Here is a 16,637-nt window from a genome sequence, read left to right as displayed (position 1 = left end):
CAATAAAGTAGTGATGTGGCTGAGCGCTGAGTGTCCAAGGTCAACCCAATAACACTAATATCCTGTGAATACATCACCTAGCCGCCATAACACGCAGCAATAAACGTGGTTTACACACTTAAAATCGCTTGTGAGCCCAGACCGTTATCAAAAGCGACCACCTGCTGTGAGGCGAGCTTGTACACAACCGGTGCACCGACCTGAGTGGCAGCACGCACTTCAGAAGCTGAAGGGATTTGAGAGAGCAAAACAACATTCTGATATCACGGGCCCCGATCAAAGACTACTACTAATGACAACTGAAACAAGCACGTCTCCCAGGAAAAGAGGCAACTGGAGTACTGGCCTGCTTGTCCGTGGCGTGAAACGGCAACAGGGCCCCTAATCCTGCACTGTACGAGTCTAAGACACACGTTTGAACTGAGACTAATAGAAACACCTCTTTCCCGAAAGATAGGGTGCCGACCAAGCCAATCCTCAGGCCAACAATACAAAGAAGGGAGAGGGCATAGGTGATTACGCAGCAGACTTCTGGGAAGAAAACCACGAAGTGAACAGTGCATATAAACCGTAAGAGAAACCAAAAGGCGGGAAGAGGTGTTAATGATTACAACGGCACGTCCCTAGCGAGATAGAAGCCAAGGCTTGTGGCTCTGCCGTCTTTGGAGTACCGCAGCCGGGTGGTCACGGACAGCACCATTTGGTAATAAACGCTGGACAGTGCACCTGCGAAGGCAGAACAAGTGTCTCTGGTGAACCACTTGACCAGCATCCACAAGATCCCGAACCAACAGCAACAACTGGATGGTGCCTTGCTGAATCGTTGCGCCCGAAGCGAGCACCCCACTGACCTAAACAGCTGCACAAACATCGGCTGAGAGGGAAGGGAGCAACTGCAAATCAACACTGGCTTGACCACCATGGGGAAAGACAGGGCAAAAACGCGACAACGCAGAGCAAAATGGAGCAGTACACAATCACTACCCAAGTGCCCCCGCAGGAGCAGGGCACCATGGCGATGCATTGGGACCGAAGGATGACATTATATCCCTTAAAGACATCATGAATGCTATCACCAACTCAAGGACCTCCATGGAAAAAAGATGGATGGCATAAGTACTGAGGTGTCGCTATTGCGCCATGAGCTGCAAAAATTCACGGCTCGTACCGGGGAAGCAGAGGGCCGCATGTCGGAAACAGAGGACAGCCTGAGGACTGTAAATCACCAAATGACCGGAGCATTGGCACGCCTCAAGGCACTGGAAGAATGAGTGGAAGAGAGTAAGCGCAGAGCAAGACGGAACAACATCTGGATCATTGGATTGCCTGAAAACTCTGAAGGCCCGAGCATGGAGCTATTCCTAGAGCAATGGCTTGCGGATCTATTCACTCCCAAGACCCTATCAAAATTCTTCTCAGTTGAACGTGCTCACCAACGGGCAGACAAATACCCAGAGCTCTCCCGCGCACGGTAATAGCAAATCTCCTGAACTATAGGGATCGTGACGCCATACTGCAGATGGCCAGAACTAAGGGATCCATAACATTTAATGGCTCCAGAATCGCCTTTTTCCCAGACTTCACCAGGGAGGTTCAGAAAGCGAGGCAGTCCTTCGACCCACTCAAGAAACGCCTTCAAGCTCTTCACATAAAATACAGACTTCTGTTCCCAGCACAACTGAAAATATACCACAACCGTACGACAGTGAATTTCACGGATCCCAGAGAAGCGTGGAGCTGGGTGGAAAGAAACCTAGAGGGTGACTGGAGGCCGAATCGGAGGCAAGACATCGACAGGAGTCGCCCACAACCAGAGAGAGCACCACCTGAGCTCCCACAACAGGAGATGGAAGCACTGCCAAATGAAGGCAATGACTTCTGGAAGCAATCTCATCCTTTTTTTGAAGGGGATACCATATATTACAGATAATATAGTGTTGTAATATTTGGTATCCCCTTGATTTTGAGGGGGTAACATTTAACAAAGCACTGCTTGAACTATCCCTTGCATTGGGGAGGGATGCACATCATAAGCCTTCACTGTGACAGCTTCTGGAAGCCATCCCATCCTTTTTATGAAGGGGATACCAAATATAATGGCTAATATAGGGTTGTAATATTTGGTATCCCCTTGATTTTGAGGGGTAACATTCAACAAAGCACTGCTTGCACTATCACTTGCATTGGGGAGGGGAACACATCATAAGCCTTCAATGTGACAGCTTCTGGAAGCCATCCCATCCTTTTTTTGAAGGGGATACCAAATATAATGGCTAATATAGGGTTGTAATATTTGGTATCCCCTTGATGTTGAGGGGCAACATTTAACAAAGCACTGCTTGAACTATCCCTTGCATTGGGGAGGGCAGTACACCATAAGCCTACACTTGGACAGCTTCTGGAAGCCATCTCATCCTTTTTTTGAAGGGGATACCAAATATTACAGCTAATATAGTGTTGTAATATTTGGTATCCCCTTGATTTTGAGGGGTAACATTTAACAAAGCACTGCTTGAACTATCCCTTGCATTGGGGAGGCGAGTACATCATAAGCCTACACTGTGACAGCTTCTGGAAGCCATCTCATCCTTTTTTTGAAGGGGATACCAAATATTACAGCTAATATAGTGTTGTAATATTTGGTATCCCCTTGATTTTGAGGGGTAACATTTAACAAAGCACTGCTTGAACTATCCCTTGCATTGGGGAGGCGAGTACATCATAAGCCTACACTGTGACAGCTTCTGGAAGCCATCTCATCCTTTTTTTGAAGGGGATACCAAATATTACAGCTAATATAGGGTTGTAATATTTGTTATCCCCTTGATTTTGAGGGACAACATTTAACAACACACTGTTTGAACTATCCCTTGCATTGGGGAGGGGAGTACATCATAAACCTTCACTGTGACAGCTTCTGGAAGCCATCCCATTCTTTTTTTGAAGGGGATACCAAATATAATGGCTAATATAGGGTTGTAATATTTGGTATCCCCTTGATGTTGAGGGGCAACATTTAACAAAGCACTGCTTAAACTATCCCTTGCATTGGGGAGGGCAGTACATCATAAGCCTACACTGCAACAGCTTCTGGAAGCCATCTCATCCTTTTTTGAAGGGGATACCAAATATTACAGCTAATATAGTGCTGTAATATTTGGTATGCCCTTGATTTTGAGGGGTAACATTTAACAACGCACTGCTTGAACTATCCCTTGCATTGGGGAGGGGAGCACATCATAAGCCTTTACTGTGACAGCTTCTGGAAGCCATCCCATCCTTTTTTTGAAGAGGATACCAAATATTACAGCTAATATAGTGTTGTAATATTTGGTATCCCCTTGATTTTGAGGAGTAACATTTAACAACGCACTGCTTGACCTATCCTTTGCATTGGGGAGGGGATTACATCATAAACCTGCACTTGGACAGCTTCTGGAAGCCATCTCATCCTTTTTTTGAAGGCGATGCCAAATATTACAGCTAATATAGTGTTGTAATATTTGGTATCCCCTTGATTTTGAGGGGTAACATTTAACAAAGCACTGCTTGAACTATCCCTTGCATTGGGGAGGGGAGTACATCATAAACCTACACTGTGACAGCTTCTGGAAGCCATCTCATCCTTTTTTTGAAGGGGATACCAAATATTACAGCTAATATAGTGCTGTAATATTTGGTATCCCGTTGATGTTGAGGGGTAAAATTTAACAACGCACTGCTTGAACTTTCTCTTGCATTGGGGAGAGGAGTACATCAGAAGCCTACACTGTGACAGCTTCTGGAAGCCATCTCATCCTTTTTTTGAAGGGGATACCAAATATTACAGCTAATATAGTGTTGTAATATTTGGTATCCCCTTGATGTTGAGGGGCAACATTTAACAAAGCACTGCTTAAACTATCCCTTGCATTGGGGAGGGGAGTACATCATAAGCCTACACTGTGACAGCTTCTTGAAGCCATCCCATCCTTTTTATGAAGGGGATACCAAATATAATGGCTAATATAGGATTGTAATATTTGGTATCCCCTTGATTTTGAGGGTTAACATTTAACAACGCACTGCTTGAACTATCCCTTGCATTGGGGAGGGGAGCACATCATAAGCCTTCACTGTGACAGCTTCTGGAAGCCATCCCATCCTTTTTTTGAAGAGGATACCAAATATTACAGCTAATATAGTGTTGTAATATTTGGTATCCCCTTGATTTTGAGGAGTAATATTTAACAACGCACTGCTTGACCTATCCTTTGCATTGGGGAGGGGATTACATCATAAGCCTACACTTGGACAGCTTCTGGAAGCCATCTCATCCTTTTCTTGAAGGGGATGCCAAATATTACAAATATTACAGCTAATATAGTGTTGTAATATTTGGTATCCCCATGATTTTGAGGGGTAACATTTAACAAAGCAATGCTTGAACTATCCCTTGCATTGGGGAGGGGAGTACATCATAAGCCTACACTGTGACAGCTCCCGGAAGCCATCTCATCCTTTTTTTGAAGGGGATACCAAATATTACAGCTAATATAGTGTTGTAATATTTGTTATCCCCTTGATTTTGAGGGGTAACATATAACAACGCACTGTTTGAACTATCCCTTGCATTGGGGAGGGGAGCACATCATAAGCCTTCAATGTGACAGCTTCTGGAAGCCATCCTATCCTTTTTTTTGTTCGATTTCACTAGAGTCTTCAGCCAACTAGTGGCCCTTTAAATTTGCCGTTTTATGCTGAATTGGTTTCTAGTTTACTCAAAGCATACTGAAGTATTTTGGTAGTCGCGGTTAGCCAGGTTAATCTATCTCCACTAATCATCCTTGACCACCAGCATAGTTCAGATTCAAGCAATAGACCAGACGCAAAATGTTGCATGTAGCTAGACCTAACTTTCCCAATTTCTGTGCAGTTAAGGAGAAGATGCCTTACTGTTTCCTTTTCGCTTGGCTTTTTACAAAGTCTACAGTCGCTGGTAACTGATAAGCCTCTGATAAATTTTATCTCGTTTGTTGGAAGCAGATTTAGCCTGGCTCTTAGAAGGCAGTTTCTTGCTTGCCTGTTCGGGAATTGTTTTACGTAACCCTGGAGTTCATTCCATTTTTTTATATTTGGTGGCAGATGAAGCGTTAATTTGTTTTCTGAGGCTTTGTCCAACGTCTGGATCCAGTCGAGATCTTTCAGTTTTCTTAGAATCCTCGATGGGTTTGACAGCAATTCCTCTTCGTCACTCTCGATTGATTTAAGTAGTGTCAGCATCCTTTCTTTCCAAAACTGTAGCGATTTATTGGTGCCCATGTCCAGTTCCATCTTTATTAGTTTAAACAAGGTAGGACTCGTTGGTAACAGACATTTTCTGTACAGTTTTAGAGAGCTACAGTTTACTGACCCTACCAGAGACAGCAAACTCAGCTCCCTACGGATTGAGGCAATAGGCGTAGAGGAGGGCAATCCCAGGACGGTTCTCCAGTAATAGGCTTCAAGTTTATGCCAGATAGTGGTAGGAAGTTGTAACATAGCATCCACTCCGTATGTTACAGAAGGCACTAGGGTTTTTTGACTTTGGCGATGAATAGATCTTAGTACAGGGCTTCTTGTATCATGTAAGTAAAGGTCCATAGTCGGTCTTATTGGACTGGTTTTCGAGTTCGAGAATTTTGTAGTTATCCGTCAGCTCCTTGATGTTTTCTGCTGAGAGACCGAGTCTGTTTCCTTGCCTATTCGCTTCCAATTGAAAATCCAAGATCTGCCAACAAGTTATGATCGCTGGATTTTGTTTTAATTACCTCGAAGGTTGAAATCAGGTCCAAAAAGGCTCTCGAGGTAAATATATGATCAATAGTTGATTCCGTCATTCCATTTGACCATGTAGCGATGCGATCCGAATTAGGGAAGACCAGCTTGAGATTGTGTAATTCTCTAGAGTTCATTAAATTCTGCCATAACCTTCCTCTCTGATCAGCTGGCGTACAGGTTCTTTTAAGTTTTTGCGAGGGAGTAGTTGAATTTAAATCTCAGCAGATTAACAGGTAGGATATTTGATAAGTAGCCAGAATTTCATCAATGGCCGCTTCCATTTCCTTCATGTATGTTCCAGCTTCTGTTTGGCCGGATTCCAGTAGGTGTTTATGATTGCCACCGGCGATGTTTGCATTTCATCGTCAGTGGCTTGCTTATGTATCCATGTTAGGAGCACAGTTAGTAAAGACTGGTTTGCCGTTAGTATTTTTTTCAGCTTTAATCCATGGCCTGTACGAATTACTGTCAATAGACCAGATGATGGACGGCCTTTGATGCTCTTTTTCGCCGGGGCTAGAGTTATTTCATAACCGTCTAATCTCAGTGGTTTGGTAAGCCAAGTTTTCTATAGACACAGGATGTCAAAATTGCCCAAATTTACGTCTCCTGAAACAGTTAGGTGGTAGAAGCCTCTGGTGTTCCATGAGCCAAGTCTTAAGTTAATTGCAGTAGGTGATCGCGGCTCCTCGCTGACCTCTAGGGGAGGCCTGTGTTGCTATGAGGATTTTTTTGCTATAAGGGCTTTTGGCAGCCAGGCCCAAAGACTCGAAACAGACGTAGGTTTTGGATTTAGCTTTTCGTCCCGGGAAACATGTTGCACTTCTTGTCTAATAGTTTTCCCCAAACCAGAAGGAAATGGCACATTTTCGGCCAATCGTTGCGTAGTTGCCTTATTTGTTTTTAAACAAGACTTTTCATTTTTTGTCATGGGACTCTTTGAGGTTGTTGGTGGTTCTCGCTGTCTGTGCCGTGGTTGTGGGAACTCTGAGGTTTGCCGTTCCACGTTCTCTGATTTGGACAATTTTCTGCTTTCTTTCGGGATGGTAAGATCGTATCCTAGTTGGAGCAACTCGTCGGCTTCTTTAATCAAAAGATTTTTTATCGTTTCCGATGAAATATAGAGGTAAGTTTGTCCTCTGCCATTTTTATGGCTAGGGTCCACAATCTTCAGGTCGTCAGTTGTTATTACTCTCAAGCTGCGAACATAGTGGAGTAGAGTTAGCACTGATCTCCTATTCAGAATTATTTCATCAAAGTTTCCTTTAATTTGTTCCAGCTTTAATTGCCATCGCCATTCCGTTTTTAGTTTTTGGTCTTTATGATATTTTCCCGTCTGCGAGTGGTATCGATGGTCTGGAGCATGGGACTTTTGCGTATGTGATTTAGATGGCGGATTTCTTATCTTTTTTCGTTGCTTCGATGAATGTCTAGGCGATTCAGTACTGTGATTTGACCATCAAGCTTTCTTCGTTGGACTTTCCAGCATAGGCGATCGTTGTCTTTTTTCTGGGAACTGTTGGACATTGCAAAGCTTTTTCTTTGTTCTTACTCCTTCTTTTTCAGCCGCCTCTATTCTTATAGTTTTTTTATGGCGTTCTTCAAGCATCAAGAAAACTCCAGGGCTTTGGACCCTGTTGCTGTTGAGAGAAGTCGTTGTTCGAACTGGTGAAAAATTAGGCTTGCCTAGAGGGGCTAGCCGTCCAGGATCTTCTAAGTGTTGAGATAAGTTCATTAGGCTTTCGTTTCCCGTAAATTCATCCCCTGACTTCGGTGAGTGTGTAGCTGGATCTTGGGCTTTACCTGAGAGCTGCTTGGGAGAATTGCTTTCCTGCGGTCCCAATCTTAGTGGGTGAAGATCAGACAGTTTCTTCTTTGAGCCCATTGTAGCAACTTGAGGCTTTTTTGTTCCAGGAGGTTTCCTCTCTGATAGTGGTACTTTTGCTAGGTCAGGAGTCTTTTTTGTAAAGATCTTAAATGGCTGATCTGTAGTGTCAGATTGTGGAATGTTGTTTTCGTCTATAATTAGAAGAACTTCCGTGCTTCTACAGTTTTCTGCTGCTATTACAATTTTTTTCGCTGTTAGTGGTGTCTTTGTCTTACAAGATAAAGTTCGATGACTTGAGGTAGTTAGATCAATTTGTGGCATTAGTTCATGGGTCTTGTCGTTTGCTAGTTTGTCTGCCGGACAACCATCATTCAATAGAAGTGGTAGCACAGCTGGAGACCGAGTTGGTAATTTGCAGTGAAGATTTTCTTCAAGCTGTTTTTGCCGGTCAGTCTGGGCCATTACATAGCCTTCCAAATACGTCAATTTTGTGAGTATCGTGGTCTGAAGTGACGTGTGGTCCTTTAAGGTATCATTCATGGACTCGTAGAGTTTTGTGAAAGGAGCTAATGCAATTGTGATGGCTGACATGATGGTAAGAATGTCGGGCTTTTTCGTCGGGGTCTCCTTCGCTGAGGGTTTGCCCTGGGCGGGTGTCTTCCTTGGTGTAAGAAAGAGAGGGTTTGTCGTACTCGATGGTTTTTGTTGCAGAGTGTTCAAAGAATTATCTAGTGAGAGGCCTCTATGTAGGGGTCGCTGATGCATGCCAACCGGTCCTTCTTCCAGGCCTTCACATCTTATGTGCCCTGGGCGACATATGATTTGGACCATTATGGGTGTAGAGTCAAGTATGGGAGAGTACCCGGTAGTCTCTCTTGCAATCGCTCCAGCCGTCCCCTTTTCCAGCGGGTTTAATGGAGCCGATTTCCTACTGGGTGGTCTGGTAGGTAAGAAGTTGTTGGATGCTTGCCCAGCTATTAAACTGGGATCAATGATTTTAAGAGCAGGCTCTGGAGGCTGTTTCGTTATCGCTGAGGAGGGGACATCCTCGTCAGTTTGTCTCCGGTCTCTATCGCATTTAGAGCTAGTTGCTAATGTTTTGAGCTCTTTTTGGGATTCACAAAATTGTTCCATGTTTTGCGTTTTCTGTGCCACTAAGGGCGATGTTTCACTTTCCTGCTCTTGTATGGGCGGGACTATATTCCTTCTGCCCTGCAATTTCTTCGTGCTCGAGGAGATCTGTTGCGCCTTTGCCCCCAAGTTGATTGACTCTTTTAGCAAAGATTCCGGGGCTAGCGAGCTTCGGGAAGTTGGTGGCGGGTCAAATGCCGCTTGTCGTTCCAACCTCCTATGTTTTGATAAGGGCGGATAGTCTTTGATGGCTTCCAATATTTCCAAATCAGTTATTTCAACGTTAGGGGAGAAGCGGCCGACACTAATGCCTTTGAAGAAGCTCATTAAAGACGGCTGAGAAGGGGGTTTTTCGTTCTCTTTCCCCTTTTTTATGTTCAAGGCTTCAATCTCTCTGCCAGTACTTTCTTTGGGGATCTGATTTGTCAATGGTCGTCCCTTCCTTATGAGGTGTTTCTTTCCTCGAAAAATGTTTATTCTGGTCTGTGGTGCAGGGACGGGCGCCCTTGGTCTTTTCTTTGCGTTACATGGGGCCGCCGAGTCAGTTTCAGATTGAGTTACTGATCTCGGAAGCCCAGCATCCACGCCGACTCCTTGGCCCGCCTCTCTCGACTGGCCCGACTCCTCCCCGCCCCCGGGCAGGACCGGGCACACCCCCGGCGGCTCTGTCTGCTCGGCTCCCATGCAGCTATGAGTCTGTGACTGTACGGCAACCAGGGGGACGGGTCCACCATTACCCGCCCCTCCCCCGTTTCCACCGCATCGCTCTCCGGTGGCTGTCCCCCGCCGTCCCCCGCGACGGCGGCCGGCGTCGTGTGCACAGCGCTTCCTGAGATCTTCAATAACCAGGATTTCCACCAGTCGAACCAGTCGAACCGGGAACTACACCACCAGACGACACCAACCCGGTCTCCCCTCCGGGAGTATCAGGTAAGCGGGTCAAAGGGTGGGAGTTTCCCAAGTTCGTCATGGTTGTTGTTGGCGTTTCCATGTTTGAAATGCATGAGTTCATCGTTGTTCTTAGAGGAGATTCGAAACTCTTCCTTAACTCGTTTTCGGCCACGGCCGAGGTCAAGACAGTTGCCGGTGGAGAATTGAGGTGAATTTCCGTTAAAATGTCATTTGGGGATTTAAGCATATCATGCTTAGTAGGTCTTCCTCGTTTCCCTTTTGGGCTTTTCACGCCTACATTTCTTTTGGTGTTTGGCAAATCCAAAGGCAGCGGTTCGTCAAAGTCCCAGTTGGGACGTGTCTGCGCAGCCTGCGCTTTTCCTCAATTGGGGGGGAGTTGGCGGCGAACGCAACTCCCGCAGCCACGACAGCCATGACTGCAGGACTGCCACTCGCCGCCACTCCGCGTCCCGCGGAGGTTCTTGTAGGTAGATTGGTGAAAAGCTCCTCCTCCAACAATGAGAGGCAGGGAGGACAGACTCTGCTTTCTGAGTAACCTGCAGGACTGCCACTCGCCGCCACTCATCCCATCCTTTTTTTGAAGGGGATACCAAATATAATGGCTAATATAGGGTTGTAATATTTGGTATCCCCTTATTTTTGAGGGGTAACATTTAACAATGCTCTGCTTGAACTATCCCTTGAATTGGGGAGGGGAGTACATAATTTCTGTGCACTGTGACTCTGTGCCAGCCCAACAAGTGCTCGGGGCACCAACACAAAATTAATGTGGCAGGGATCACCCTGATCGTCGTGGTCACACAACAAGACCGCAGCTGCAGTGGGCTCACGGGCAAGTAGCTGCTCTGTGATCACACAGAGGGCCAGTGGCCTGGAGGCACCCCGTTACACATGCTGGTCTGTGGCACCCAGACCGCACCCAGACTAGCAGGGCCACATGCCTGTGATCACAAGGGGTAAGCCTGCAGGCCCTACACAGTGAGACAGAGAGACAGAGTGCCATTACATTTAGTCTACCACCGTGGTATTGCACGTGCATGCGGAGGCTGATTCTTCCAGTCAGGTATGAGGCTGTCATGACACATCCTTAGAGGGTGTGAGAAAAATGGTGCAAGACCCTCTTTTTTGTGAGGGGGCCTGACTCTAGAGGGTGTAGAGAGGAATGTCAAGAGAGGATTAGAGTCAAAGGCCTAGAACAAGGGTAGGTTTTGACTCTAATCCTCTCTTGACATCCTTAGAGGGGCAATACATGTTCTTAAAAGGGAAACACCACAGATACTCCCACTATGCTATGAGATGTGTAATATATATATATTGTCAGTCTCGTTTATTGTGTGATTTATCTGCGTTTCATGTCAACCCTGTAAAATGAAATATTATTTGTATGTGTTTTACGTGCCTGCCATGATGACTGCACCGCTACACAACACCCTCTACAGTGAACCCACCTATCGGGTCAATTTCCCTAAGAACGTAGTATTCCGGAGTATTTTTTCAATTTCCAAGCGTAGTTTGTGTACCCATTTCCATCACTGTTGGTAGCTGTGATTTATTCAGCTACTAATAACCAAATAACCCACCAAGTGTTGGCAGCTGTAATTTTTTTAAGCTACAAATAACCATATAACCAACTAAGTTTCATTTAACTCAATGCAGTTCAGCTGACTGATCAAGTAACAGTGGCGTACCGAGCCAGGTGTTAAGGGGGGCACACGGCCACCCCTCAGGCTCTTTTTAGAGCTTGACCGGGACTTTCGTTAGTGGGCCACCCTTCCCGTTCGGCACCTCAATGAGGGTGCCCAGCGAGAAAGGTGTCCCACTGGCAGGACAATGTGTGCTCAGTAATTCCTGCTCAGCACAGTAATTGTCCTGGCAGCAGGACACCTTACCCTTTCCAAAACCTTTGGCAGGACAATGTTCCAAGGAGATCAGGTTAGCAGCACAGGGGCTTGCAAGTTGCCCTGTGTCAACAGAGCATTTCAATGTGAGCCATTAGGCACTATTGAGAGGGAGGGGGTACTATTAGCAGGGACCTTTGTCCTTTTAGAAATGTGCATGGCAGAGAGTGATCAGGTGTTAGAAGGTTGCATAATGCTGCAGGCTTTATGAAATGATGACTATGGCTTTACCCAAGGGGGATTTGTTAGGCTCACATTAATCTGCATGATGCTATTGTGACTTTGCATGCAGGATGGGGAGAATAAAACCAAATCCATCCTCTTATTGCTCAACATATTTCTATAATGATGTATAGTTAAAGTTAATAATGAAAGGGAAGTTTGTTATGTACTGTGCTTTGCTTCCAAGGCATTGATATAAATAAAGTATTATTTAAGCACATGAAATGCAATGGGAAACCTTAATAAATATCTAAATAAACTAAAACTGTGAAGACGTGCTCAGTTGCTTAAATTGTCTCCATCCCGGTTTCACTATTAACCAAAGTGTGTGATCCTGGGCAGATCATGAAATCAGACTGTGTCTTATCTGCAGCTCTGTAAGTGATTCACTTCAAAGCTTATGTGTTAATATATGATGCTGTTATTTCTAAAAAAATAAAGCCTGACTTGCTCCATATATAACAGTGCAATTAAGGTATTTTGCACCACAAAATTATTTGCCACTTGGCTTACTTATGACAACTTATTCTAAAGTCACTTGCATTCTGCCTCCAAGTATCAAAGACTGATGATGCTCCTTGCAATGTGCTTTCTGTGAATTAATGTACGTTGATGTAATCCATATGCAAATTAGTTGATGTGCATGTATTTTGCCCCAGAGCGCCTGGCCAGATCTCTAATAGATGAGTTCCCTGCATTTGTAATGATTCTGCCGTTTTTTTGTTGTGTTAAAATGCGAGATGCCACTCGTAATGTTACTAAAGAAATAGATTGGTGCAGGGGTGGGCGCGAATGAGACAACCTGGAATTGCGTGCTCTGCATTTGAGGGGAAAGTAGCAGGAGTTTCACCGTGGTTGTCCCCCAGCCTCTGTGGCAATGCTGAATACTCCCCTGACTGGACAATGTGGAACTCGGGCGTTTTGACGGTGTTGTAAAACATTTGGTACCCCATACCAAGGCTCGGAACTCTCCTACTTTGGTCTGCGATCTACGAAGAGAGCCGAAGACAGGGGATACCAGATCGGTATGGGATACCAAATATTACAGAACACCGGCAGTCAATCTGCCATGAAATTGCCTCGGCGTGTGCGGCGGCACAGCAATAAACCACTTCTGTTTGGGGGTGGGTGGAGCCGGGGATGAGGATACCAGCCAAGAAGACACACAAAGATCTGCTGTTGTTGCAACTAAAATCAAAATAGGAAAAAACAAACCCATCAGTGTTTTGTTCTCCCCCGTTCCCCTCCCTTGCCGTGCTGTGAAACACCTGTGTATGAGCTCGATGTAAATAAAAATATCAAATATACCAGGCACTTTGCCGAGATGAATAAGCGCGTTATAAATGCTCAATAAAAAATAAATACCTGCCCGTGCACGGCGTGGACCACTCCTTCCTCCGTAATCCTCTTCCTAAGCACGTAGACGACGTCCCACGTGAAAACGTCACAACGACGTAACAAGTCAGAAACTATCGCCAAACTTTAAAACAAACACAATGCTAGCGGGTCTCATAGGGACTTTAAATGTGCGATTGATAATGAAAGCAATACAAGACCTCTGTTTAGCCTTCTCTTGCACACATTGCAAAGGGGTAAATGAACAATCATTCCCCGCCGTCCCCGGGGAATGCCAAATCGCCCCCCATGCAGGAGAAATAAAGAACTGTTATGCTGGTAATTCGTACCCATATGCGTGTAATAAAGTCTCTTATTAGTCACATGGGACACACAGACCAGCTGTGGAGACTGATGTTGATCCAGGTATGCTTTATTGGTACAGTATATACAATTCCAGTTACTCTTAGGTATATACAGTAGTATGGATGACAGGACATGGACAGGGATGGGTAGATACAGTATACATTAAGGAGAGGACCCACCAGCCATCCACTCACTCCAGCTCAGGCCCCCAACTGACTTACTCAGAACATTCATACAGTGATGCACTCAACATTCTCCTGGCTGCATCATACATTACATTCTATTTGCAATCACTCCAGGCCAGTGACAATGTACAGGACTATATATAACATCTCCCTTTCATACCAGATTCAACCACAACATAGCATCTCCCTTTCATACCGGAAGTACCCACGCGTGACATCTCCCTTTCATATCAGGTTCATACACACATCATACACACAAACATCACCCTTACATACAGGATGCAGAGGAAGCCAGCCAAACACATATCACTCGCCCACTCATAAATCTAACCACAACCAGAATCTCACACAGATAAACTACATGTAACAGATGGGGTGCTCCTTGCAGCACCGGAAGTCTTAAACTTAAAACTATTACTATAAGAAACAGAGGTTAAAATGCTTAACATTAACTATTGCTAAAGTGCGCACTATATACAGGTTATGTACATCCGCCGGCAATTTCAAACTTTTTTTTTTTGGCACAACCCTTATTCAGTCAGTTGCCCAATCTTCTTTTTTGGCGCAACCCTTATTCAGTCAGTTGCCCAATCTCCTTTTTTGGCGCAACCCTTATTCAGTCAGTTGCCCACACAGTACACAGTACCTCACATCAGAGCGTACACATATGTACCCCAAACAAGAGTATACATACCCCCACATTTTTCCTTTATGGCTCTAGTCTCCAAGACTAGTTAATCAATGCACATTAACAGGAATACCCTGCACCGCGACCATGGACTGCAACACGTGCGTCATGGTCGGGATGAGACACATAACAGTGGGCCACAACATTACACTAACTGAGCAAGACAATGGCCCAACGTCAATTGCAGGGTATCTAATGTGTAGTTCAACATCTCTTCAAAGGGTAAACATGACCCTAAACCCCATAACCATAGCATAGGTTTTTCAATCACGTAAACATTTCTTAGTGATGGTGATAAATTGTCATTGAAAAAAAATAATTTTTTAACATTCATTATTGACTTTGTACTTAATTAATGTGCACTTTAGGAATCTAAATTGTTATTTCCATTTAAAATACTCATGTTTTGCATTATGCCCACCATTGTGAGCTCAAGATGCGGTGGTGGCTTTTCCAGATACATTTGCAAGATTGTGAAAAATAATTTGAAACTTTAAACTAAGAGAAAACATGCTGGCTGGCCAAGCCACACGTTTCTACATTTCCCTTAAAGTGTGTAGCTTAAGTATGTATTCAAAACCCTTGAGCAGCATTAAAATGTAATATCACACAATTAATATTCATCAGTCAATAGTTGTGCATTTTTGAAACCATGTCTTTTTAAAAAAAAATGTTTTGTTATTGTCAGCATAATAGTATTGCAAAAAAAATAAAATGATATTCCACTGTGTATAGTTATTTTCCGATGCTCCCGCTGGAATGCTCAAAAATTGTCACAACCTTGATCAACGTTGCATCATATGACCGTATGTATATTATCTGCAAGATGCATAGTTCCGTTTAGTTTAGTATAAAGGTCACCATGTTGTCCAGTAATCCATTGCTGTGTTATCTTTCCTTACGCTCCATACACTGCTGTGGCATATTGCTGCCAATTCAAACGCTGCACACTGACACAAAAATGCAGCTTCCTTTAACGGACGAAAATAGCTTTAGTCACAGTGCTGAACAAATCCTTAAAATTCCACAGTGGTAGCCAAGTTAATGAAATAAGCACATTTCCATGAGGAGGTACAGCCTAGCATCTAGAAATGAAACGATCTAAAACTTTTCTTCAAATGTTCGGTCTCCACATCAGGAGAAAGATCCTTCCTGCTTGGGACACATAGAGGTCACTGAATTCCAATACAAACAATGCGAGATGTACGTTCCACAACGTCATCATTTGCTCTTCACAATTGAAGGATCAAGACCTCGCTGGGCCTCCTCACTGCAACCGTCACTCCCACACAGCATTGTGCAAAAAGGCTCAAACACACGGCACTTTTCTGTCACGGCAATATTCGCTTGGCTTCTCATATTCCTAGGTAGTTGAATGGAGCGCAGGCGCCGTCTGCTGGACTTTTGTGGGAACTAAGTTCAAAGTCATTAAAAGTTTATTTGTATTTCCAGCAGAGCAGGTGGATTTCTGCTGTCATGTGATGATGTCACACTACAAGCAGGTCCTTTACAACCTTGCGGGGATCTCTGGGGCATTATAATTTTTGGGGACCTCCCTCCCAGAGTCCAGTCCAATGTCATTTCTAATTCTGTTTTTCTGAGCAGGATGGTTATACTAAAGCCTTGGGGGAACGGTGGGTCACTCATTTCAACTGCTGCTTCCCCCCCACAGCACTCCTTACTGTACAGTCTTATGTTGCTGCAGCTCCTCAGTGCACGCTGACCAGTCCCTTTCTCCATGTCCTTTTATATTTCTAGTTTTCCTCGTCGCCAATGTAATAAAGTCTCTTATTAGTCACACGGGACACACAGACCAGCTGTGGAGACTGATGTTGATCCAGGTATGCTTTATTGGTACAGTATATACAGTTCCAGTTACTCTTAGGTATATACAGTAGTATGGATGACAGGACATGGACAGGGATGGGTAGATACAGTATACATGAAGGAGAGGACCCACCAGCCATCCACTCACTCCAGCTCAGGCCCCCAACTGACTCACTCAGAACATTCATACAGTGATGCACTCAACATTCTCCTGGCTGCATCATACATCACATTCTATTTGCAATCACTCCAGGCCAGTGACAATGTACAGGACTATATAACACAATGCTAGCGGGTCTCATAGGGACTTTAAATGTGCGATTGATAATGAAAGCAATACAAGACCTCTGTTTAGCCTTCTCTTGCACACATTGCAAAGGGGTAAATGAACAATCATTCCCCGCTGTCCCCGGGGAATGCCAAATCGCCCCCCATGCAGGAGAAAT

At 44.6% G+C, this 16,637-nt stretch overlaps 1 long non-coding RNA gene across 2 annotated transcripts in view; it reads right to left on the bottom strand.

The window, feature by feature from the left end:
- LOC138570001 (uncharacterized) overlaps nucleotides 1-13,244 on the bottom strand; it is a 96,961-nt gene extending 83,717 nt beyond the window's left edge. Inside the window, exon 1 of one of the 2 annotated variants that reach the window (XR_011303370.1) lies at nucleotides 13,156-13,244. This is a non-coding gene — a long non-coding RNA (uncharacterized lncRNA). Of the gene's footprint in view, nucleotides 1-13,005; nucleotides 13,108-13,155 lie in introns of those variants that run through there. The other variant, XR_011303378.1, reaches the window with a different exon arrangement.
- Nucleotides 13,245-16,637: the final 3,393 nt, after the last annotated feature.

The sequence above is a fragment of the Ambystoma mexicanum genome, chromosome 1p (assembly GCF_040938575.1).
Source record: "Ambystoma mexicanum isolate Mex_15411 chromosome 1p, UKY_AmexF1_1, whole genome shotgun sequence".
Taxonomy (NCBI): Eukaryota; Metazoa; Chordata; class Amphibia; order Caudata; family Ambystomatidae; genus Ambystoma; species Ambystoma mexicanum.
Note: the sequence above shows the minus strand (reverse complement) of the source record. Positions and strands in the feature narration are given on the sequence as shown.